The sequence below is a fragment of the Epinephelus fuscoguttatus genome, linkage group LG11, assembly GCF_011397635.1.
Source record: "Epinephelus fuscoguttatus linkage group LG11, E.fuscoguttatus.final_Chr_v1".
Classification (NCBI taxonomy): Eukaryota; Metazoa; Chordata; class Actinopteri; order Perciformes; family Serranidae; genus Epinephelus; species Epinephelus fuscoguttatus.
In genome coordinates this window covers 31036716-31062931 of record NC_064762.1, presented here as the reverse complement: position 1 = coordinate 31062931, position 26216 = coordinate 31036716, and the positions used below count along the sequence as shown (strand labels likewise).

The 26216-nt window shown below is 41.3% G+C and overlaps 1 protein-coding gene across 2 annotated transcripts in view; it reads right to left on the bottom strand.

Annotated features, from left to right (window-relative positions):
- hivep2a (HIVEP zinc finger 2a) overlaps positions 1-26216 on the bottom strand; it is a 128779-nt gene that overhangs the window by 50681 nt on the left and 51882 nt on the right. For both annotated transcript variants that reach the window (XM_049589211.1, XM_049589212.1), the window contains one exon: positions 17518-17587. The gene's annotated coding sequence lies outside the window, so the exon portion shown is untranslated. The remainder of the gene's footprint in view (positions 1-17517; positions 17588-26216) is intronic.

The window sequence follows — 26216 nt, the reverse complement described above, 5'->3', positions numbered from 1 at the left end:
TCTCAGATTACATTTTGGCGAGACAGACTTAGGCCCTGATCACGCAGAAAGCGTTTCGCAAGTTGCAAACATACAGAAGACTTGCTGCGCCTTTTTATTGTTGCCAGGGAACCACAACAACACATCCTTACACTAACCTTACTGTGAAATCAGTCTACCTGCTCTGCTCACTGAGCTACTAGGTGACCTGTAATAATAATATCTAAAATATGGTAAAAATCCCCCACAGTACATTGATAAAAAATTGAAAAAAAATTGGGAAAAAAAAAAAGCTATTCTACAACAGGCAACCACACTGTGCTGCCTGGAAAAAAATCATTTGCAAATGTAATCATAATCATAAATAAACTTAAGACAATAACATTATTATTACCACCAGTTCTAGTATTACCGTGTACAGAAGTTCAGATTTGGTTGCCCCAGTGTTGACTTCATGGCGACAGTCCATTCGGATTGTCTACTTCCACAAACGTGATTGGTCAATACTATTCATACTACAAATGGAGACCAGAGCCAGAACCATATCTGTTCATAGAGATGAAGCACCAAGATACTATGGTTAATACTTCTTGTTCGCTTAAGCTCAAGAAACACTTTGCAGTGGTGAATAATGATTTCTTTCTTCTTTCTTTCTTTCTTTCTTTCTTTTTTTCTGTCTTTCTGTCTCTCTCTCTAAACAGACCTTGACAAAGGAGGTTAAAGGAGCTTTAATATCGGAAAGCAGCTCATGTGCTGTCTTTGGAGTGGTCACATCGATTGTTTTGGAAGGGGCTGACAAACAGCTTGTTGTATTTAAGATAAGATTTATTGATCTCCAGCAGGGAAACTCAGTTGTTGCAGCAGCGCAGGGACAGCAACAGTACAGATAAATAGGGAAAGTAAAATAAATAAATAATAAAAGGTATGTAAAAGTAAGAACAGAATTAAAAAATATTCATTCAGGAGCATTTAGAGAAAAATACGAGGTGAAGTGACAAAGTGAGAGCGCAAGAGGCTACCTGTCATCACCTCCTTTCACAATAAAGTACCAATTAATTAATCTTCCTCTTGATATCATGTTAGAAACACATGAACAATGGGTTAATCCAATATATGCAATATTAAAAATGCACATCAGTAAATGCTAATGCTCTTGTTACATTACACAAACACACAAAGGCAAACAGATGTCTCCTCACAGGTGAACTTACACACACCCACACAAACATTCGCCCCACGTGACACTGTTCCCATTTACTCCTGCAGGCTTTACTACTGTTTTGTCTCTCTCTCTGTCTGTGAGGACACACACACACACACACACACACACACACAAGGTGAGGAAACCATAGGAACAGATGAAGGCGCTGTCAGTGGCACCTGCTCCTCCTCTACAGCCGGCACTCCTCCCCTCATCCTCTCTGCTTTTGTCTCTCCCTCCTCCCTTACCTTCCCTTGCTTTCCTTTCTAGTCTCCTCTGGATTCCCTTCTTCACCTCGCATCCTCCACGTCTCCTCTCTCAACCACCTTTTTTCTTTCTTTTCTGTCATTTCTCCTCTTGGCATCCCTCTTTTCTCTTTACCAACACAAACAGGTGGACCCCCTCACTTCACTTACAAAAAAGGTGCATTTGATTTGTCAATTCCACAGCGTTCTTCCACCTGACCTTGCTACTAAGACGGTTTTAAAAACATGAAACGTCACAAAACAATGAAATAACTTTTTATAAATGGGCAAAACAAATAACTAAAACTACAAAAAACAAGAGGAGTTTTTAAGGGAACTGTCAGATTACAACAGGAAGAAATACTGCAAACAAATAACTAGAAGGTAACTCAGAGAGCGCAGACCTCCACCAAGGCCAAGCGCCCCATCTCACATGGTCTTACAAGTGTAAAATAATGTGTGTATCCATCCCATGATTCATAACTGCTCCAAAATGTAATTCACTCTTTCTTGGCACATGTTATTACCTTCCACCAATTTTTATGAAAATTGAGCTTTTAGTTTTTCCGTAATCCTTCTGACAAACACAAGCATTACCTCCTTGATGGAGATAATAAGAACAGAATTGCAGCTAAACTTCCAAAGTATGAAGTAGCTCGACAGTACTTTCCAACTGAATTAAATAAGTCTGAAGAGCAGCCTTGGAGGTTATTTTGATTTTCTGTGGACATATTTATGCTTTTCTTTTTCTTTTCCAGCTTGCACTTGAGTGTCATGCACTGTTTCTTCTCGAGGTTGAATTCCTCTGACCTCAGATGTCCAGCGAGGGGAGCAAATCACATGACTCGGCCTCTTCACCACCAAACACAAAGAGCCAACTTTCAGCAAAGTGTGCATGTGAGTGTGTGAGAGAGACAGAGAGAGAGATGGAGAGAAGGGTTGTTGTATTAAGCCTTTGTTTTTCTCTCCATGATCTCTTTGTTTTAATGTCTTGATGTCTTTTTGACCTCCGCCACCTCCCCCTCGCTCTCTCTCACTCTGTGTCTCTGAGTCTTTGTCTATGTCTCTCACCCAATTTGTCAATCTGCCCATTGTTGGAACAGTTTCCATCTTTCTCTTTCTCCCTCTCACCTTCTTTTTTTATTCTCCCTCCTCTCTCACATCTCTCCTTATCTCTTTGAATCGCTTTCTCCATCATTTCAACACATTCTCACTCCAACCTTTTCACATCCAGCTACGACGTGCAAGGTACCCTGGGTGCATTGGTTTTTGATGTTCTGGGACACTGTGTCAAGTTCTGCGTGTTACATGCATTGTCTTCTTTCAAAATACACTTCAGTTTTCACAGGAAATTAGATGTTTACATACAGTCTCTTTCAAAATAAACGCATTATGTTAACACAACTACGTGAATTGACTTTTTTTTCTTTCAACAAACACACATGGTTAGGTTTAGGCAACAAAAGCACATGATTAGGTTTAGGAAAAAAGAACAGGGATTGGCTTTAGAATCCTGCAGGTGCGAACACTGCTCTCCCGTTTGAAGGTTGCCCCAGTCGGACTTTCGCTGCTTTAACTTTTATTCTTGTCCTGCTACGTTTCCCTCGACCTGCGCCAAGCACTGTCAAACTATAACAGCAATCGGCTGCGAATCGTGCCGATGTTAAAGGGCAGCTTTTTTTGTCAGTGTCTGATGCTGCAAGTCACTGCCCAAGCGCCAGATTTTGATGACTTCGAACTGAGACCAGGTTGATCTTTTCCTTCCTCCTTTATCCTATTCCTTTCTTATTACTTCCTATTAGTCTCCCTCTTTCCCTCTGTTTTTTCTTTCTCTGTCCATCTTTATGCTTCCTTTTCTCCTCTTAACCCTTTCCACTCTTAAAATCTCTCTGTCATTCTTTCAGTCTTTCTCATCCCATTCCTCTCTTTGGTCCTGTCTACACACATAGGGATATTTCTGAAAACAGATATTTTCCTTTATGTTTTGGCCTCTCGTCCACATGCACAGAATTTTAGGTCACTAAAACAGATTTATTTAAAGCACTATCTAAGGTGCAGATTTTTCATGATTCCTGTTAATTAGGCTATCATGAACCAGATAAACCAACAACATTGTTTATGTTTTGTCAGTACTGCTTGGTTCATTTGCTATTTTACACTTGCTGTACCACATCACAGTCAAATGAAGCCGTCTGCTGCCCTCAGTGTTATTCTGTCCAACTCAGCGTCCGCGGTTAAAAGTCCTGCAGAAACAATGGATTTGAATCAGGCCTGGTCAAACCAGCAGATAGTTTTCAATTTTGAGAATGGGATTATTGTAGATGAGGAATGTCCAGAGCATCACTCAAATCTTTGAGTGAGCTCCTCTGTCATTACGTCAATGATGAAGCAATGGTGATGAGATTTCCAATCTGTGTTTTGAAAAAAGGCAGTTGAACACTTTATTACCTTTGTGACGAGGGAAGACTGCAGAGAACTGCGAGTATTTGGGGTCATTTTTGTGTTCTAGTGTGTACAGAGAAATTTTATAAAATGAAGGTCATGTGGACAGGGGTGAAAAATGTCAGTTTTAAAAATATTTGTATCCTCCCCTATCTTGTTACCTTTTAATATCTTCATATTACTACTCTTGTCTTCTTTTCTTTTTCTCCATCCATCTTTGTCTCTTAGTCCTCCTGTTTTCCTCTTTCCCTCTCCTATTCATCCATCCCTTCACTGTTTCTTTTCCCCCATCTCTTCCTCACCTTCTCTTTCTTTTTATCTTTTCCACCCCTTTTTTCTTTTCTTTTATCCCCTCCTTCCGGTGGTAGTAATCACTCCTCACCTTTTTCCCCATTTAAAGTTACACTTTCTGTCATCTGTAGTTTTAATTAATCACGCGACTCGTTAACGAACTCTCCCCCTCGACTGTTAATTAATCAGGTTTCTGCCTTAATGAACAGTCTAAACTCGTTAAACCTGTTTCGCTCTTAATTAGCCCGCTAGCTCCGGGGCCTAACGCTCCGACAAGACTATTAGGCACTACTACGCCTTAATGGCAGCCTCCATGAGTGTGTGCGTGAGCGTGTGTGTTAAGATTACCTCACTCCCTAATGGGGCTGCTCAAATATTTATAGGGCAGGAAGCTGAATGGGAAGAATGATAGCGCTCAGGGAGACAGCAGACACTGAGGGAGTACATGAGAAGACTGATGCTGCCTTCAAGTGCTCCTCGTAAGCTCCAACTTCCGACCTCGGAAGTTGTAAAGATATGGCAAGCCCAAAGGGTCACAACACGCCTCTCCTCCTTCACTGCGAAGATGTGGATGTCACCCACTGGCTGGACCTAAATAAGAGCCGACCAATGTCTCTAAATTCAGTGCCATTAAGGCCAATGTCAGGTTACTGTTGGCTCATGGACAGACACTGTCATAACATTAGCATCTTGTTTGTCACCCAATACACAAAAACAAATGCGACATGTCAGTGTCAAGATCTCACAACATGTATGACACAACTTCTGCCATATTTATGATCACAATAATAAAGCTGTGTAAGCTTTTGTCACTGCTGAATAGCTCACAATAACAACAGTATGTGCACACTAAAGCACAAATTCTACTTATCACGTCTGCACAGCTGCAAGGGTCCACATGACTTAAATGTCATCCTCTTCCCTTACATAGGCCTACACACCAGCAGCACTTGTGAGTGCATTTGCCTAATGCAAACGCACAATGTTGTATATACCTAAAAAATGCAAGTTTGTCTCCTGTTCTTTTACATTTTAGAGCTTGTTACAGCAGATCTTGGGAAATATTGGCTATTGCCCCCAGAGGCTTTGTCGCTGTTAGACTGATAGGGTTCAGAGGTTATGTTGGCCATTGTTAATGTTTTTCTGACATTATATCCTAAAGTCTAAAGTCTAAAGAAGACATGTATCTCTACTGTGGTAAAGGTTGCGTTTGGGTTAAAGGAAAATTTGTTTTCTTACAACTTGGTTCTTGTTTTTGTAGTTGTGTGCATCTTTTTCTAATGGTTCTGAGAACCAAATCATTAAATGCACCAAGGAGGTTATTAATTGCTAAGATAGAGAGCTATAGACCTGAGACTCAGTATCAAGTTAGAATCAAGTCACACAAACGATGATTTGAAAATTGATAACTGTCAAGGAAAAAAGAAGAAGGAAAATGATAAAAATGTCGTGTTGGTGGGGGACCTAAATACCTATCTAGCAGTTTGTATATGTAGACTTGACTTGGACTTGAACCAAAACACTTAACACAAAAAAACCCTCTGCAGATCTTTTACACACTCCAAGTTCTGGACTCTTATTCAGTGTAATATAAAAGGTACAATGCTGTTGCTAAAGATAAAAAAGCTCTGCAATAGGAGACAGTCCAGTTACTGTAGATAAGCAACCTGAGCAATCAAGTGATAAGACAGGATGTAACAAATCCTGAGGTTAATAAATCCAGCCACTTACCGTGTTTGGAAATCAAACCATGTGCACACACCTAAAGGGTCCAATACTATCATTACTACTTAGAAATCAGTGTGGTCACACACGTTATTATCATGAGAAATCAAAAGACTGTTTAATATGCCAAATAAAATTTCATTTTTGTCTTCCCCATAGTGTGAGTATGGCGGCCTGGGGTTTGTCTAAAATCCTGTCTTATGCATTTGACCACTTGACTTGCTTGAGTGTTATTGCCTGCACATCTGAGGGAGTAAAATCATAACAATACGACAGTCATAAGAGCCCAAACTATGTCATTAAGATCTACCTTGTGAAATAGTCAAATTTCCCTTTTTGTAGTTCAGACATTTAGAGTTAGAGCTGCTGAAAGTTCTCATTCTAAGGACATAATACTGGAAAGTGTCATGTGGCATATGTTAGAGTGTCAGCATGAAGCCTTGTATCACTCAACAAATGCAAGCTAAAGTACTGTAAGAATCTGCTGGGGACCTTTAGATGATTTATGCTCTCACTGACAAGTTGGGAAGTTTACAAAACACAAAACTCAATAATTTGGTGCAGCAACTCAGTTCAGATCTGAGTCTTGAATCGTACTGTCGACCTTCAGGCGAGTGAAAATTCCCTGCCAACAGAGTGAGGTAATTCCACTTGTTTCCAATTCTGCTCACTTGTTTCAGGAATTCTCTGGCAACAAGTGTGAATATCTGTTTAAACAAAAAGGTAGATAGAGGCAGATTGCTACATGCAGAAAATGAAACTCACTGTGTGTAAATTGACTCATGGTTCAAAGAATCTCAGGGCACGGAAACAAATAAAATGATCTCACCCCCATTCATGGATTCACCATTGGTATGGACAAATGGTATTTTAAGACTTATAATTAGATTAAATGACATGTTGATGGTTATCTTTAGCAATGCAGGATGCAGAATGGCAGGCAACACGAGAGAGATGGGGGGATGACGGCATGTGTGTGGTATCCAAGCTGGGGAAAGTTGGGGTGATGGAATCACGGTGTCAAACTCACACTGAGACAAGCATGAGGTCAAGGTGTTTTGTTACACTGATGAAAGAGAAGGAGGGATGGAAGGATGGAGGGAGGAAATGAGAGCAAGGAGTTGGGAGAGAAAGAGATGAAGAGGGAGAGACACTGGGAATAAGTGGAAAAGAAAGAAAGAAAGAAAGAAAGAAAGAAAGAAAGAAAGAAAGAAAGAAAGAAAGAAAGAAAGAAAGAAAAGATGAGGGAAACAGGTCATCGTGAACTCAGTGTTAAGGGACTGGGTGGAACCAGATGGGAAACACATGCTGTGAAACACACACACACACACACACACACACATAGAGTTCCAGTGAGCGTGGGTGGAGTCTGATGATGACCTCTTGACACCACAAGAAGGGATGACACTTTTCTTCCCTCCTCACTTCTTCTTTCATTCACTCCTAAAATTAATCTAGTTGATGTAATCTCACAGCCAATAAACTTTGTCACTGTCTCATCCCATGCATTCTGGCTATCTGAGTCCCCAAAGACTTTACAGTGAACCCCTACAATCAGGATTAAAGAGTACTGTAACTGTACTGTAACTTAACCCTATGAACGTGCTACATTAGGACATTCATAGTCCTGAGGAGAGGTCTAACCACGTAAGCTATGTGAACACACCTGTGTGTGTTCATCATCATGTTGCACACAAATTTACATTCAAGAGATTAAAGTCAAACCTGTGGTTGAAACAACATCTTGTGAAATGTGTCATTAGTTTGTTTGTGTTCTGGCAGCATGCACGTGAAGGTGTGTGCTGCATCTGTGTATGCAGAGAGTCTGTGGGTGTGTGTTTGCGTATACATTTTGTAAATACTGTTGCATGTGTGTGTGTGTGTGTGTGTGTGTGTGTGTGTGTGTGTCTGTTTGTGTATTGATGTGTTTTAGGGGTATGAGGTGACACAGCATGATGCCTGAGCTCCTTCGCTCTCAGGGAAGATGAAGCGTGAATGCCTGATTGTCTCCATGGCGATGAGGTCCCTGCTCTGGACACCTGTAATCGCCATACCCCAGCGACAGCGTAAAAGTGTGTGCCTGGGTCCATTAAGCAACATACACAGAATCACACTTACAAAGGCACACACACACCACATACACATGATGATGTATATTAGATTATTCTACGTTTGTCTGCCTCCTATATGACTACAATCTCTGTTTTACACTGTAACACAACTTAGCACCAAAAATGCTGTGACAGCGGTGGTTTAATGTTACATGTTCAAGATCTCAGCTTTAAAAATGATACCAAAAGAGACCAGTGAACACCAAAAACTGGACTTTTTGCAGAGCAAAAGTTGACTCTTTGAACTGACATTACACTGACCCTCGTGTGAAAAATAATCAATGAAAAGGCAAAGACCAACTCAGAACAGCATGGAAGGTGGACATTTGCCAAAAACCTAAAATAACATAACATGTTCAACATCTTGGATTAAATCATGGCTCAAGAAGCAAAAATTATTTGTGTCTCTGCTAATATACTAGGCTGCTGTTGCAATATGTTGCTTCAGTTATATGGATTGCTACACAGCTTTATGGCCAACATAAAGATTCACACATGCACTGCAAACCTAAAATTAGCTTGGACATTTCCCAGAGTAACTGTATTGGATCGGACATGAAACAGACTTTACTCTGCCAGCAGCCTTGTACAGAGTCTTTGTAATGTCCGATTGAGCCCATGTGTGAATAGAGCAGGTAATTGTCCGGAGAATTCATGGCGAGCGAGTGGGTGTGTTGATGACCTTTCAGTTATGTGGCTCATGTGAAACCGGAAGAAAACCAACGTCCCCTGGTGAAGAAGAAGGTGATTTATACAAAGTCAGCAATGAAAATGTCTAACTGGAGAGCTGACAAGATTTAGGAACTTCTGTTTGTAAGGACCAAAGCTGAAACTGTCAGAAAAAAATCAAGAAATGGCAAGAGACTTTGTTGTTTATGACTGAATTACAAACCAGCTACATGATTGCAGTGTAATCCACATCATGTCCTGTACCCTGCATGCTTTTCTGAGGTGCCACCCATCGCTTAAACCAAACTGAATATTTCCAGGAGGTGAGAACACTTCTGGCACCGACAATCTCCTGTTGTGTGCTACATGTGTGAAAGGGAAACTCTGGACATTTCCGGACCGGATTCTGCGGACACCGACCACAGATCATGACAAGACGGCCAAGGAAGAAACATAACACCCCAGTTTCAGCTATCTCAATAATAAACACTGTAATGATGATCTACATGATGACATGCCAATGAAAGTCTGACGCTGATGATATATAAATACATTTGACGTCATTCCATAACTGAAGATTAGATGGGGAGGCCAGATCTAACAGGTGGTGAAGACAGCCAGAAAATAAACTGAGTTCATCCTACCAGTTAGTTAAGTCATGACAGAATTTCAGATTTCTGGATATGGAGGACTCAGATAGAGTTGTCCCAATGCAGACAATCAGAGCTTCCACCCACTGGCAGCAAGCTACCCTGCAAGATGATGGTCTGACCATCAGGAGCAATTAAGGAGTCACTGTCTGGCCCAAGAACACTTTGATGTGGACAGGATGAGCTGGGGATCCATTAAGCCCCCTGATGAGCAGATGACACTTGTCACAAGAGAATCAGAATCATGCATACAAGGACATGAATAACCAGCTTTCTCTGTCAAATGTCAACAATAACCACAAACTATTTTAAGAAATCCCAAATGTGACTCTGGCTCACACATTAAATCACATCTCATCATGTTATCACCATATAAGTCATCATCATTTCCTGAAAATGAATCCAAAACATGTGATCGACAGTATCATCACATGTGGAGCGCTCCATGTGGTAACTGCATGGGAATCATTTGGGATTTTCCACACATGCAACTGATGTGGCTCCTCTGTAAACACACTGACAGAACCGACTAACGACCACTAATCATAATGGGCCGGAGACGCTACCAGCTGCTTCCTGTGACAGGTGTCATTGAACCTGTTTGTACGTCATCACATCTATTTAGTTTCCCCGAACTTTAACCCTGAGGAGCCCCCTTTTTTTATCCTTCCACAAATCTCTTACATGCAGCAGCTTCACCAAACACGTAAGGGTATTTTCTTGTTACCAAGGAACCCTAAGCTGCCTCTCTTTGCCTTTTTAATTCTGAACAAATGTAAATACAAAAAACAGTAAAGAAACCAGTCTTCCCGGTTCTTCCCGGTAGAAAACACCTTGACAGGTGTGACCAGCTGTGGCCGTACAGTACAGGACAGTACACCATGTTCATTTTACACAATGAAAAACCTCTTCTTTTGTCTTCTTAAGTTTTTAAGTCAAACAGCTGACTCGTAATTTGTTTCAAGTGAGTCAGTGGTGGATTCTGGGAAAGGGTTGGGTAAGGATGACCAGGACTGATGGGAAATACATCAACACACACACACACACACACACACACACATGCATACACACACGAGTTCCAGATTGTTATGTATTTTATTGCTTTGGCAACGCAGTAGTGACAGTCGTGCCAATGATGGATGTTTGAATTAAACTGAGTAGAAGGAGAAAAAGACAGAGATGAAACAAAGAGAGAGAGAGACAAACAGAAAGGTTTTTTAAAATATATGACTAAATGTATGTAAATTTGAAGTCTTCTACTTTTAAAGAATCTCAGGTTTCTAAATAAAATCATGCAAACTGGGCAGCTAAGGACAAAAAGAAAGAGATGCAGCCCCTCACAGCTGTGAAGTCTTTCACATTTGTTCTTCTATACTTGTGAGGACCCTCATTGACATACCTAACCTTGACCACCACAACAACATACCTGACCTCGACCTTTACCCTGACCTTAACCTAGAACTAATTCTAACCTCGACCTTTAAACCAAGTCATAACCTTCAAACAATCCTTTGAGGAGGTGAGGACCGGAAAATCACTCTCAAGCTTTTCAAACTTAAATTAGTCCTCTCAAAGACAGAAAAAAACAAGAGCACACACTCACATTTCCGCATGCTGTGCGAAAATAAATAGCTTCTGCATTTACAGATTTATCCATTACCTAATGGAAAAAGTGAAATGCATGCTCAAAAACTTAATTTTCTGCTGTTGTGCAAACCCCAGGCTAAAGTGATATTAGTGGTAAAACTACTATTATTACATGTTGATGCGGAAACCATGCAGAGCACCAGAGTTCAGGCTCTCGTTGTGGGAATCATGAACCTGTATCATGATTCTGGGTCAGCTGAGGGTTTTTTTATTCATTCATTTTCTCTCTGTTTGAGCCAGTGTGCAAGAGTAGGAGGCAAAGCAAAACCCTGTACTGATTCCCAGTCGGTAACAATATGATCCACAACTGAAAGTTGTATTTCTAATCACATGAGCCTGGTACATTTTCCTGTCATATAATGGATGAAAACAGAAAGTTCAGGTTGATTTTTGCGGTCAAACTTCATCTTAAATAGACTTGCTTTTTTTTTTTTTTTTTAGAAAGTCCTGACCTTATTTGTTTGACTCCTCCTCCTGAAGAACTCCAAAAGGTCCTCAACACTGATATCCAAAGCACTGACACTTGAATCTGACCACATACGACTCTAGGATTGTCTTTTAGAAATTCCCTCATCTTTACCAGAGAATAAGGAAGTTGGTCAAATTAGATCATGTCTGATTGGCCAACCGCTGAGTTGAAATGATGTCTGCTCTGCTGAAAACCGGATTGATCATCATGATGTGCGGCTGCATTACTGGACATCTTACGCAACTTCCCTTTACATAGTCGAGTGTGTTGGGGCATGCTTCTGATCAAGGCTTAACTGAGTACAACAAGGCCTTCGTACAGTACCGACCCTCACACATAATTCATTCCTTGCTGCTGCACACTCAGCAAAATGTCGTAGCTTTCAGCTGATTCAACATGTGAGAAACCGTCTACTAAAAGCATCCGATACTCTTGTAGTCTAGTCTGACCAGTTAAACAACATGCAGTTCTCCATCAAAATGAAACTAAAAGAAAGGTAACAGTGTAGAGGCGAGTGAACTGGAGAGATCATACAGAGTGCAAAGACATCCGGTGATACTACAGCAACACTGTGGTCTGAAGAAACCAGAGACTCCTCATAAATATACTGCAAGTCCAATATTCACTCTCTTTTAGCTCTGTTTTTGATCTCTATGAACTTCTGATGGATATATCTGACTCTTTAGCATCTAAATGCCCAACTATGTTCACCAGCTAGTCTCTAACTGTGTCTGTCTGCTGTTTGCTGCTGGGCAGGTCGAGTACAGTGGCTTTTTACAATTTTTTTTCTCTGAAAACGACACCATGAGAGCGAATCCGAACAGTTGTGTGTAAAATTGTGGATTGGACAGATAAACAGCAAACTTTCAATTGTGTGTGTGTGTGTGTGTGTCCTTTTGTGATGATTCTGTGTCCCCTCTCTGAATTTGGAGGTTTTTGTGGGTCTGCAAACGCAACACAGGCTGAACTCAGCAGCAGTTTGTTGGGTTTGAGTCACAGGCTGGAGAACTGATATGACCATCACTTTGCAGTCAGACAGATCAGAGCTGATTCCAGCAGACTGATGGATAAGATGAGCAGCTGCTGCAGAGGTAAGTGAAAGCAAACTTTTAGACCCAGCACTAGACCCCAGGATGAGCAGGTTTTCAATGGAAATGTAGCCAGTTTCATCAAAGTTTGTTGTAAAACCAAGAACACCAATACGAGAGTACTGTTGTTGTTAGAAATAAATTGTTCTTTCTCTATATAAATCAATAGATGGCTAAGTTTCACTTTCAGCGCGCCTGGCGTTCTGCTGCTCCGTCTATGCCCAAAGTACACTCTGCACTCCATTAGAGTTGAGCTCTGAAAAACCAAACTGTATTTATATTCCAACCATGGTAATGAACAGTCCAACTCCAGAAATAGAAAATTAATTTGTGATGACAGCTGCTGATTGTGTTGGGCCACCACAAATAAATGAATGTTTGGAATCCCTGATGTACATTATTGTACTAACTGAATGTTTTGAAAATGTAATCTGAATCTGATTACCGCCAAATTACACTCAAGTACAGAACTGGAGTCAATGTACTTGACCAGACGAGAGTGTCATTGACTCTGTTGCACATGAAATTAAACAAGTCTTACAAATGGCAGTCAAATGAAAGGAAAGGCCAATAGAAATGGTATTAGTAAGCTGATTCATGTTTGATGACGGTCCTAAAGAGCTCTTTCACTCCAAAATCTCTGTTCAATTGGGTTGAAATCTGGTGACTGTAAAGACCATTGCATACAGTATGACTCATAACAATAATGATTTTCATAATCATCACATCACTCAGTGACTCCCTGTGCCCTGCATAGAAGCATCTAGATTCGTGGTGTTTCTCTACTCATTTACCCATGTTTCATCCTTTAATTTATCACCTGTCTGTATGTGTCATGGTAGAATTCAGCCAGATTATATTTATTACAACACAGGATTTCTGGACACGATCTAATTATGCTCTTTTGTTGAATCCGACATTGGCGTACATTTCCTGTGTGCATGTTGAAATTATAATGTTCCTTCTCTCAAACTGGCACTTAACCTGTTCGTATTTACATCCTTCAAAAAGGGATACGTGTTGTGCTTCTACTTTTTTGAAAAGTCGTCTTCGACAGCTGAGAGGAGAATGGTTTTATACAGTTGTCGTCATTGCTGTCAAGTTTGCTCAGACCTTAATTGACAGCAGACGCTCACTTGTTCTCCATCCACAACAATCCGCTTTTTTTTTCATGAGTTAATATTTTCAATACTCGCAGTTTAAAGTTACTATCCCAGCTGTCTGCCACCTGTTCGTTTCGCGTGCTTTTTCTCGTCCTGGCCGCATGCAAAACATGTATTTCCATTTACGTCGTTGCCGTGCACGGGGCTGCAAAAACAAACTGGATTTATGCTCCTGATGATATCAAGGCAGACAAATGCCTCTCTTACCGCCTCTGGAGGTCGTCAGGGGCAACTGGATTCTCGCTTGCTGTCAATAAACTGAGCGTGGGTGCATTCACCCCTGAATTATTCTGCTGTTTAGCTTTATCCAAATACTGTGGTGACCCGTAATTTGAGCCAGTTCAAACAGTTTGATGTTCGCGTTTATTCTGTACTCAAACTTCACCACAAATTTGCAACAAAACTGCACCAAACAAAACTCTTGCACCGCATTGTGCTGGTGAATGACTGAACTACTCAACCTATTGTTTCATTTGATCTTATGTTTCTGTATGTTTAGTTTATTGTGAGAATGTACTGTGTTGATTAAAGCCACATTTCCCGCAGGGAGAGAGTGAAGAGACCTCGACCCTGACCACCTCTCCGCCTGTGTTGGAGCACGAGTGTTACCCAACTGGAGCAAGACAGCTGCATCAATATCAGATTGGCGACAGAGAGTGAGAGAGAGGGGGTGAGAGAGTTAAGATGGCCATGAAAGAAAGACAGAGAGAGGGGAGAGAAAGAAGAGGTCAGCGAGGTTCTATTTTTATCTTTCCCCGAGTCGTGTCTCAGCTTGAATGGAGGCAAAGAAGCACAGGAGAATTGTGTTGAAAGGCGCGCGCACGGAAATTATTTCATAACCTTGGCACACAGCAGGCTGCTGAGAGCCAGCGAGTTCTGTGAATGTGTGTGAGAGTGATCACGAAGCACTAAGCCATCATCACAGCCTCAGTCTGACTTCCCCTGGAGAGCTCCAAACACATCTTCTCATTGCAACATTTTGTGTTGTACTGATTTGTTTTTCCATGATATCTTTTCGTATTTTGGCTCGTGCTCACTGGTGCTGCCTTTGTAGTCCCTAAGTGATGTTTATATTACAGTGAGTGTGTGTGTGAGTTTGTGTGTGTGAGCGTGTTAGGGCAGGTGACATATTCTTTTACAGCTTTCTAACATACTTCCTTTTGGTTCACCAACCACAGTGTCTGTGTCAAACCAAAATCATCCCAGCTACTTCGACTGATGGTAATTTAGCTCGCTGGAATGTGTGTGTGTGTGTGTGTGTGTGTGTGTGTGTTTTACAGCTGACTTCTAGTTCCATTTCTGGTTGTGGTCACATTGAAATTCGGTCCTCTCCTGTTGTTGTAACTACTTAGATTCAAGGAATTCAACTTGTTTTCTTATTTTTACTGGATCATTGATGTGTGCCGCAGGAAGCAGCACACAGAAACTAGTTGAACCAGTTCAGAAACCAGCCGATGAAACTCCATAATGAAGAAAAATAGCTGGATTACTACTGAAACCAGTTTAACAAGCTGGACAACTGGGATAGCTATTAGTTTTATTGTAGTTTTACAAAATTATCTGCAGCCATGTTAACCCATTTAGAAAACAACACTGGCCTAACCAGTATACAACATTATATGTGTAACAAGGTAAACAGATAAGAAAGCAGTCAAATCAGTTCAGAAAAGGGTCGGATATTAGCACCAGCCACCAGACAAATGCTGGTACAATATGCAAGTGGGTGCTAGATTTGCTTCTCTTACCAGCCAAAAAAACAATGTCTCCCTATTGAGTGGCTGGTAGAATCTGAGAGCCACCCACCACAGTGGCAGGTGCACCAAAGAGTTCATTTCCACCACTGGTTCAGAAACCAGTCATTAATACTCCACAGTAAATATGTCAACCAGTAAAACCCGGTCTACAACAGTGCGTAACAAAATAAACAGATAGGAAACCAGTTAAATCAGATCAGAAACCAACCGCTCTTTAAATTAAAAGCAACTACAGGCATCAACACATGATCACCATAGAAACAGTCTAACCAGTTCACCAACAACTCTTTTAGTAAAATGTTAGATAGAGTGAAGACACTGATCAAACAGAACTCAGCAGGAAATGGCTCAGTTTGACCACTTCAGCAACATGCTGGTCTGCACCAGTTACACAGTCTGAAAATTGACAATGGTGAGGCTAGGAATAAATGTGGTTGCTTGTAGTTTGCTTGCTGAAGACTTGCTACTGTGCACTCAGGGAGTACTAAGACAGTTGTATGTTTCCCTTTGTATTGGTTTTCTACTGTGGCATACTGGATGTGAAATGAAACAGTGACAATAAGTCCTGAATCTCAGCTTTATTTTGAAGGTTTTTACATCGATATTGAATGCATAGTTTAGGCCACCCACTTTTAGGACAATGTATTGGAACAATGGCAGAACTCAATACTAAATTTTAAAAATGGCAGCAAAGCTGGCGACGAGGCATCAGATTATGCACAGTGGTGCAATAGTTAGCACTGTGCAGTTTGCATGTTCTCTCTGTGTCAGCATGAGTTTTCTCTGGGCACTCCGGTTTCCTCCCACAGTCCAAAGACATGCAGGTTAATTGGTGACTCTAAATTGACCGTAATGTGAATGTGAGCGTGAATGGTTGTTTGTCTCTATGTGTCAGCCCTGTGATAGTCTGGTGACCTGTCCAGGGTGTACCCTGCCTCTCACCCAGTGTCAGCTGGGATAGGCTCCAGCCCCGCGCGACCCCCAACATGATAGGCAGTTACGGAAAATGAATGAATGAATCTTGCTGTTTAATGTTCGTATTTTTTATATGTTAAAAACTGGTTGTCACTGATGGCAACCCAACGCCAAAAAATGTTCACCAATTTCCCAAAATGGTTAACGATGGCAACCTTGTAACAGTTACTTTCCAGCCCTGAATGGTCCTACACATACTGTAGACAAGGTCCTCAAGGAGTTTTCCTGATCTTGACCAGGCAGGACAGTCACATCACCTAAAATCAACTCTGTACTCAAGGTCTACTGATTAGCTTTTCCTCACAGGCATCTCCTGGTCTTCCCCAGTGGATACAGTTCAAAACTCCATCTGGGATGAAATGTAAACAGCTCAAAATTCCAAGGTAGTGCACTTATTAGCTTTTTTCCCAGTAAACTTTAACAGCATTTCAGGCAATGGTTTTGATCTGCTGAGGGAAGACCATGAGTTGTGGTTAAAAGCTCTGTAAAAAGCTACTTCCTGCCCCCTTAATACTGGAGGTGCAGGTATAAAAAGTATAATAGTTCTGTTGTCAACACTCACATTAAAGCTGGATACCAGTGCTTTGTTCTAATAGTTGTTTAATGTCAAAACCAATATGCCAAAACAACAAAACATTTGCACTGTACCTCCGACCTCACTGTATACGAACAATTATATTTAAAGAATCATCTATTGTTTTGGAAATACTGTTTTCATGGAGGAACATTTCTCTGAAGTGGATTTATGTTGCTTTGAAATGCAACATTAAATCTGTAATGCACTGAGTGGAAAATACTCTAAAGCTGTATGGAGACCATCCAAAGGTTAAGGACACAACCCTGAATCACCCTGTACGTGTGAATGTTAGATATATTCACATCATGTGTAAGACTCTGATAAGTTGATGGAAAATGAGCTTTTTGGGAACATTCTTGGCCTGAACACACCGTTCTGTTTCGCTCTGGTGTTTGTAAACCTTACACACTTCATCACAGCCACAAAATCCACATTAGACAACTCATGGTGTGCTGTCCTATAAAACCTCCAAGGCGTCATTTCAGTTTGATAAAGTATTTTGAATATGCTAAGTGTGCAGTGACAGGTTACCTGTTGGTCTGCACGTGCTCAGTCTGGTTTCAGTGGGAGTCCCGACAGAAAGTGTCCTCACGTGGCCATCCTGTAAGAAAACACACAAGAGAGTGATAATGAGTGTGAGTGTGTGTTCCTGACTTCAACCTCTTGGACCCCATTTACCCGCCAGTCAATACAATATTATGTGCTTCAGCCAATTTTTATTCGAACCCCATGTAATCATAAATTCTAGAGGATATTCCAAAGTCCAGAAAACACTATAACAACACATGAATTCGAGGGAGTGTGAATAAAAGGATGAACAAGACACAAAGGACATCTCACTTTTGATAAAAAGGTGTAGCATGTGTACTGAATTTAAATATCTGGCACATTGTAAACTTCATGTAGCTTCAATGAAGAGTTGGATATGCAGATACATAAAATATTGGATGCGCTCAGATACATCAAAAGTCTTAAAACTGAGGGGGGAACTGCGTGTTAAGAGGTTAAATATGTGTTTAAGTGTTTATGTTTGTGTTTGAGAGCCTTGAATGTGTTTGTCTATGCTATGTGTGTGCTGATGTGTGTATAGTTTGTGTGTGGTGTGTCAGTGTGTATTAGTATTTGTGTGTATTCAAGCAGTTTTATGGTGTGTATGCATGTTTGTGGATTTAATCAGGGGTTTCTGTGTCTGTGTCTGTATGTGTGTGCGTGCATTTCTGAGGGAATCCGGTCACTATCGCAACAGGAAATAAACAGGATGTGGCGCAGGAAGTGGTCACCGGAGGTGTAAGGCAGAAACCCCACCCTCCCCTTTTTACTATCTCACACAGTCTTACGCACAAAACAGCAACTTCAGCAGGAAGAAATGAGAGAAAGACAGAAAGAGAGAGCAAGTTGGGGTAGGGGGGTGTGAGAGGTAGGAGGAAAGGAGAGAAGGAAACAAATAGTGAGATAGAGAGAAAGAAAAAGGTAGATGGGAGGATAAAAGAGAGGAGGCAGAGGGGGGAGAAAGAGAAAAGAAGGGGGGGTAGAAGGGAAACGAAAGAGTGACGGAGGACGCAGAGAAAGAGGGGGCAAAGGGGGAGAACCTGAGAGAGGAAGACAGGGGTGAGACGGTGTGGGAGAGTGGGAGGAAAAGACAGAGGAAGCAGAGGGTGAAAAAGAGAGGGCCAGAGAAATAGGAACAAAGGAGGGAGGAGGAGGTAGAGACGAAACAGAGTGGGAGAAAAAGAGAAAAAAGGAAGAGTTTAATAACCTGAGAGAAAGGGGACAGAGAAAGACGGGGGAGTGGAGAGGGGAGACAAGGCTGAAGGGGGATGTGGAAAGAGATGGGGAGAGTGAAAGACAAAAGCGAAAGGAGAAAGGTAAGAAAAGACACTAGAAAAGAGAGACAAGAAAGTGGTAAAATTTGAGAGAGCAAGAGAAAGGGGAGAGGAGGCAGGAGGAAAGGAGGAGAGCCACAGAGAGAGAGACAGAGAGGAGGCAGAAGGGGAGGAGACAAGAAGACGGGGGGGGGGGGGGGGGGGTAAAAAGAGAGAGGGTGAGAGAGAAATCTCACAGGCAGGAAAGTTCCTCCAATTCATCTGATTTGTTGTCTCTTTGCCACATGGTTTAAAATGTGGCGGAGAACGGAAACACAAGCACAAAAACACACACACACACACACGCGTACAAACACAAACACACACACACACAAGTACACACACAAACACACACTGACGGAAAAGGCCAATAACACACAAACATCCACACACATACCGACAACGTAATGGGTGGAAAACATCAAAACACACGGTGACAGAGAAGTGGACAGTCACATGTGCCACAAAAACACATACACTCACTCACACACACACACACACACACACACACACACACGCACACACAAACACACACTGGGGTGGCTGTTTTGAGATCAGATTTTTCCGAGTTGTCCTCTCGCTCCGCTCTGCCAGGAGGAAGGCAGGGAAAAACTATGACACTGTTTTTCTGTTTCATGTCTGTCAAAACACACACATATATCACACACAGACACACATGGCGAGGTTGAGATTCTGTGTGTTTCCATTCGTCTGAATCGAGCTTTTCCAAAGAGGAAAATGAAGCCATCCAGCTGTGAGTCTTTTTTATTTTCTAACAACATGATCACACTTAATCTACAACGCAGCCCCTCTGCATGTTTTACCCATAATCCCTTTATGCTGCTGAGCCCAGTGGATGATTCCATGACTCAAAGGAGCTGACGTGAAACTGATCAGGTCTGGTTATTGATTGTAATACCACAGCTACTGCTGCAGTGGAAAGTGAAAGTCAATCGTTTTCCAGACTGACACACATCTCCAAAAATGTTTAAATGACATCACCACCACTTGACCTCTGACACACAAAATATGTAAAAGACAGAATAAAAATTTTAAGTGTGTCATCTTGGTTTCATCTTACAATCATTATCACATAAGCATAAATATGATAATTAGATGAAAAGACGGTACAATTTCAGTAGTCGGCACTACACAGTTTCCTTAATCAGGGTAAGATCATTAGTGTGAAGGTAAACATACTTATGGAAGCCTAGTGAAGCTGACGTAAGTGTTGAGACACCACAGGCTTTAAAGGGAAAGCCCATTAATTATTGCTTTTCTACAAACTGCTCTCGTTTTGTATGTTAGTGGGTGTTTTTCTAATGGGTGATCACCAAATGAAGAAGAAATTCACTGCAACAATTACTGCAACTTTCGTGCACTAAAACAATCTGAAGACATTAATGAGAGTCAGTGAAAAAAAAAATCTGGTTCAAGCACTTTGAAGAAATTAGTAGTTTAGGTGATACAGAGACGCAATAAAGCTACAGTATGTGTGCTCATGGTAATGAAGGAACATGTCACCCAGTGCAGTTGTAGTCCTTTTTACACAGAGATTGCACTAAAGGGCTAGAAAGTCCCTTCTTTATGCCACCTTTACATTTTTACACAGAACCAAACTATGGCAGCATCTAGCCATTCCAGTGTGTGATTACGGACAGCATGCCTGTATTGCAGAATCAAAAGAAGAGTGACAGACATGACATCATATGACACAACAGCATCGGCCTCTAGTGTGACATAAAACATACAGCAGTGCTTTATTAACAATAACAATACATTTACGGCCCCTGTTCTACTTCTTTGAGTTAGCTGCTAACTGCAAGCAGCTACTTTTTAAATCTCCTGTTGTATGTCATACGCATAACATGTTGCCAAAAAATTTCACCCATCCTGCCACCTGTCCTATATATACAGACACTGTTTCGGTGCTGTCACTACCTCCTGTGGCGACTTAAAAACGAGACAACTCTGTCCCCCCATTCCGCTATTGTACCTTATATATACCAGGCAGTGTTAAAGGGACTAGTCTGGCTCACTGACGTGTTTTTAATAGTTTTTGGACAACAATAAAACTCTATGGCACAGAGGAAGAAGCTTTTTCAGGCTGTGATATATGCACAGTACTTGTTAGTGGATCAATGAATTGAAAGTGTTGGTCTTTTAATAACATTCGAGGACAATGACAAAAATATATGTAAAATATCACCAACGTTATCCTTTCATTTATAGCAGCCATGACATTTTCACAAATCATCTAATTTAAAAACTAGAGTCTTTTCATTTTGAAACCTCTAGTATTCCAGGGAAAGTTGATGAAGTGTGCTTCACGTCTTGTTACTCATCTTCACCACCAAGAAAACCCCATACCAGCCAAAAACCTCCTACAACAGGAAATGTCGTGCTTGCAAAGGTAAACATACTTAAAGCTTCTGACAAATCGACAATGGCTCATTAGGGTTTTTATTAGTGATTGACCTGCTGATTGGTTTCAAGTAAATCAACTGTTTAGTCTCTAAAATGTCAAAAAATTGTGAAAAATGCTCATCACAATCTCTCAGAGCCTAAAGTGACATTGTCAAATTGCTTCTTTTGTCCAACCAATAGTCCAAAAACCGAAGAATCTTTATTTACTATAATAAATAAAACATAGGGCAACATATTTTCACATTTAAGAAGCTGGAACCAGCAATTGTTTGACATTTTTGCTTAAAAAATGACTGAAACAATTAATCGATCAAAATAGTATTGCACTAAATTTCTTTCAATCAGCTAATCGATGAATTGACTAAACACTCACACACAGCAGCAGAGATATTTCAGAGTGAAACAGTATTGCTGTTGGCCACTAAACTGTTGCACCAAGGCTGTGGCATCTCAAAAGCAGTTGCCTTATCAGGGTTTTTCACAGGTTTTTCCAAACTGATTGGAAATTTGCACCAACAACCATCCACTTTTAAGCCAACATAGTCTTTTCTTCAGACTTTCTTTGCCCCAATTTGAAATCCATGGACATGCAGCAGGCAATACCTTAATAACATTCAAATCATTTTGAATACAGTACTTCTGCTTGTTGAGTGGTGCAGTGAGTGTGGAAAGAATGAGGACAAACCGATGAAAGGAAAAATTCAGCAGAGAGAGAGGGGATGACATGCAACAAGGTCACAAGTTGGATTCAAATCCACAACATCTGGAATACATGGCTGCAGGGTGGGAAATTACCACCAGCCACCAGCCAAACCCTGGCAACTTGTGGCTGTGACTGGTAGGCTTGTCTACCGGACCCGATGTTCTGGCAGGTAACCAACCATCATTTGGAGTTTGATTCTAAGTAGCATATTCGGGTGCCAAAATGAGGAAGGAAGCAAGTGAATTTTGGAATCTGTAAACCACCGTAGGCTGGCAGATAAAAAGCTTCCATCTTCCCTGATAGTCTGCACAGTGTGCTTGCCAAAAAAAGAAAGTCAATGTAAAAAACAACCTTTAGAGCCACGTGACTTTCTGAAAGCAAGGGATCAAATCCCACTAATCGTATCCCTCCCCTTCAACTTCTTTTCCTACCTTCTCTCCAGACTGTAAGATGGAAAGATCAAGGTAGAGATGAGACACAAGAGGGCAAAGGAGAAACAAAGAGGTGTGGAATATTCCTCTGTTGATTTTCCATTCAGAGCAGACTGGGAAGTAAAATGGCCTCCGGGTGAGGAAAAATTTGGATTCTATTCTCATCTCTTCCCTATTCCCTTTTTTCCTCTTCTATCCTCTTCTATCCTCCAGTGAACCCGCCTCTTACAGCCATGAACTATTTTGTATTTCTGTTTGGATACTCTTCCTGCTTCTCATCACCCAATTCTTTCAATCTATGTTCCAGTTTTATAAAACTAAAAAAATCAACCGAACAGGCAACCATGAAAACAACCCCCGACTAATCATCTACCACATAACAAGCAAACCAAAGCAGCTGATGTAACGTCTGATAAATCCACTAGCTTTTTAACACTTTCACAACAACAGACCTATCAACATATCATGCAAATGTTTTGTGTTTTTTAGAATCTGTGAGCACACACACAATTAGGCTATTCCTCAATTTAATCATTCAAATGACAGGCAAAAGGTCTAAAACATAAAAAGTTTGGCTGAGAATTTTGATACATATCCAATGAATCACTAGACACACTACCTAAAACTGGTAAACCAACAATATTCTTAGACACCTTAACCATCCAAATCATTCACTGCACAAAACAATAATTCTTTCAGCCTATCAACAAATCAAGCACAATGCCCAGCCATTTAATTGATTAAAAAATCTGGAATCTGGAACTATCTTACCAGTCCACCTCAATGTCAACAAATCATCCAATCTCCTCATTTTCAGCCATCCATCCAACTAACCAAATGCCAGAGCAAGTGTACAACTAGCCACCATGTTACAGCCAAAATCACCAAATTGGTATGTAACTATTCAACCATCCAACCAATAATTAATCAGCTGAAAACAAACTGTGAAGAACCAAATTACCAACAAGTATTTCATTAACATTAACATCAAAACAAACCATCTGTTTGCACAAAACAATAACCATTAACAAGTTTTCATAAACCCCTACATTTAATAAGGAGAATGAACAAATCAAATGTTCCAGTACTTTCTTAACATCTTACAATAGAGACTGTGTAGACCAGTAATTCCCAACTGGTCCAGCCACAGGGTACAGATTTCACCTTAGTCATTCGTTCAAGGTTCACACAGTTTAATATATTCAGCATCATACTTGTGTTTGGCCATGTCATCAAGCTAGTTTGCTGTCTCTGTCAAGCAGCTGTCCGTAAGTCACTCTGCAGGTGGAAACGACACTTCAAAATAAAAGCTCTGTGCTGGAAATTGAAAGTGTGTCTCTTACAAATTTCACGTTTGCGAGTCATTTGTGGTCCATTTAAAATGGACCTGTGACCCACTTTTGGACCACGAACCACCAGTTGGGAACCGCTGGGGTAGACCAACCCAACAGTCAGCCAGATCGATGTATCGATGTATTTCATCTTTCAAACTAATTTTGGGGATTTACAGACGTACTGCATCGTAGAGAGAGGTTACGGGGAAGGAAAATGCCCAGTTTTTATTTTTCTTCCACTGGTAAGCTCCTCATTATGGAGCCAGACCGCCCCCCACCCAAACACACACACACACACACACACACACACACACACACACACACACACACAGACCACAGAGGAATTTCCTAGTTACATATAAAACTGATAATGGGATGTGTCCCAGCGGGAGTGGAAAATCAGAGGTGACTTACGAGCCTCCACATTCCAACCTCACACACACACAATCGCCTATTTCCCCAATCACACACACACACACACACACACACACACACACACACTCCAACACACTTACTTTTACACCTATGGGAAGAGAACGAGAATGACGGAGAGACAGGAGAAAGTTTGGCAGAGAGAAAACAGTTAACTCCTCTAAGTTTCCATGTCTTCACAGCGCTGGGCCTCTTTATCGTTTTTCTTTCGTTTTGACGGAGAGGCAGCTGGGCCTTTCCTGGGAAGGGAGAAGTGCATTTTTTGAACATGTAGCTGCAATGTGTAAATCAGTTAGGGTTGAATTCAGATTATGAGAATGATACAGGGAAGAGGAGAAAGGAGAGATTATTGGAGAGGAGGATAGACAAACCATGGGCATGAAAAGAGAGAATATAATGACAAAAAAAGTATAGAATACGTACATACAAAAAAAACTAGTAAAAGATAAAAAAAAAAGAGGGTGGGGGGGAAGTGGAGGACTGAAAATAAGAAGAAGAGAGGATGGCGATGAGGACAGGAGGAAAAGGTAGAGGAAAATAGATGAAAAGAGAACAACAAAGAGGAAGAGAAGAAGACAAGCAGAGTAACCAAAAGGAAAGAAGAGATGAATGGAGAGGTGAGGTGAGGACAAGGCTAGAGGCAGGAGGGATGACTATGAGAGAAAGATGACAGGAATAGAAGGAGGATGTGGAAACCATGAAAAGAAAGAGAAGAGGAAGAGAGCGAAGAAACAGAAAAAGAAAAGTGGAAAGAAAAGAGGGGCAACAGAAAATAGTTTAGTGCAGTAAGCAACAATCCCTCCACACCCCTCTTTTCTCTTGTCTCTTCATCACTCATAATTCTTCTTCTCTCCTTCTAATCCTTCTCCCATAATTCATCCTTACATCTTCTTTCCCCCTTGCCCCATATTATGTTATCATCCCTTTTTTCTGCCTCTGTCACCCTTTTTTCACCTTTTACCTCCATCACTATCCCCATTTTCATCCTTTATCACTCCTTCTCTTTTTCATCTCTCCTTATTCCCCCTTCATCACTCCTCTCTCTTTGATCTGCCCTTAGTCACCCTTCATCACTCCTTCTCTTTTTTCATCTGGCCTTATTACCTCTTCATCACTCCTTCTCTTGTTTTGATCTCTCCTTATTCACTCTTCATCACTCCTTCTCCCTCTTTCATCTGTCCTTATTCACCTGTCATCACTCCTACTCCCTCTTTCATCTCTCCTTATTCATCCTTCATCACTCCTTCTCTCTCTCTCCATTTTACTCCCATCTCCTCATCCCTCCATACCTCTATAACTCCTCCTGTCACTCTCCCAGTCACTCCTGCACTTGGAGTCTGAAGCTCCATCATTCCCTCTCTCCCCGTTCTTCAACATCCCTCATCTCCACCTCCATCACTCAGTCAGTCCGTCAAAATCCCTCCATTGCTGCATCCATCTGTATCCCTCTTCACTTCTACCCTATCTGTTTTTCCCCGTCTGCCTCCATCTGCCCATCCCTCTCTCTCCTATGGTCCCTCCATCATGAGGGTCTGTTTGCCAGGCTGACCAGAGGCTATGATACACTGCCACTACCTGCTGTGTGTGTGTGTGTGTGTGTGTGTGTGTGTGTGTGTGTGTGTGTGTGTGTGTGGGTGTGTGTGTGTGTGGTCCTGGCAGCGTTTGCAGCACAGAAGGTATAAGGGGCTTATACCTGCAGAGAGAGAGAAAGAGAGAGGGAGAGAGAGATGAATGTGGAGTGTGTCGTAAAACTGGACGTCAAGGTGATAGAGCCACCTGTCCTGCAAGAGCATGTGTTTGTGTGTGTGTTAAAGATACTAAGAGGAAGCTGGGTTTTGTTTGGTAACATGAGTTTTGTGGTTGAGTTACTACATACACACACACACACACACAGAAGAAGCACAAATATAGGTCAGATGCATAGTTGGACAGACAGACAGATGAATAGATGTCAGACAGAGGGAATTGGAAGGAAACTCCAGCAACAGAAATCAAATTATTGAGTACCTTATAACCCTTATATTTTTTAGTTAGTCAGTTA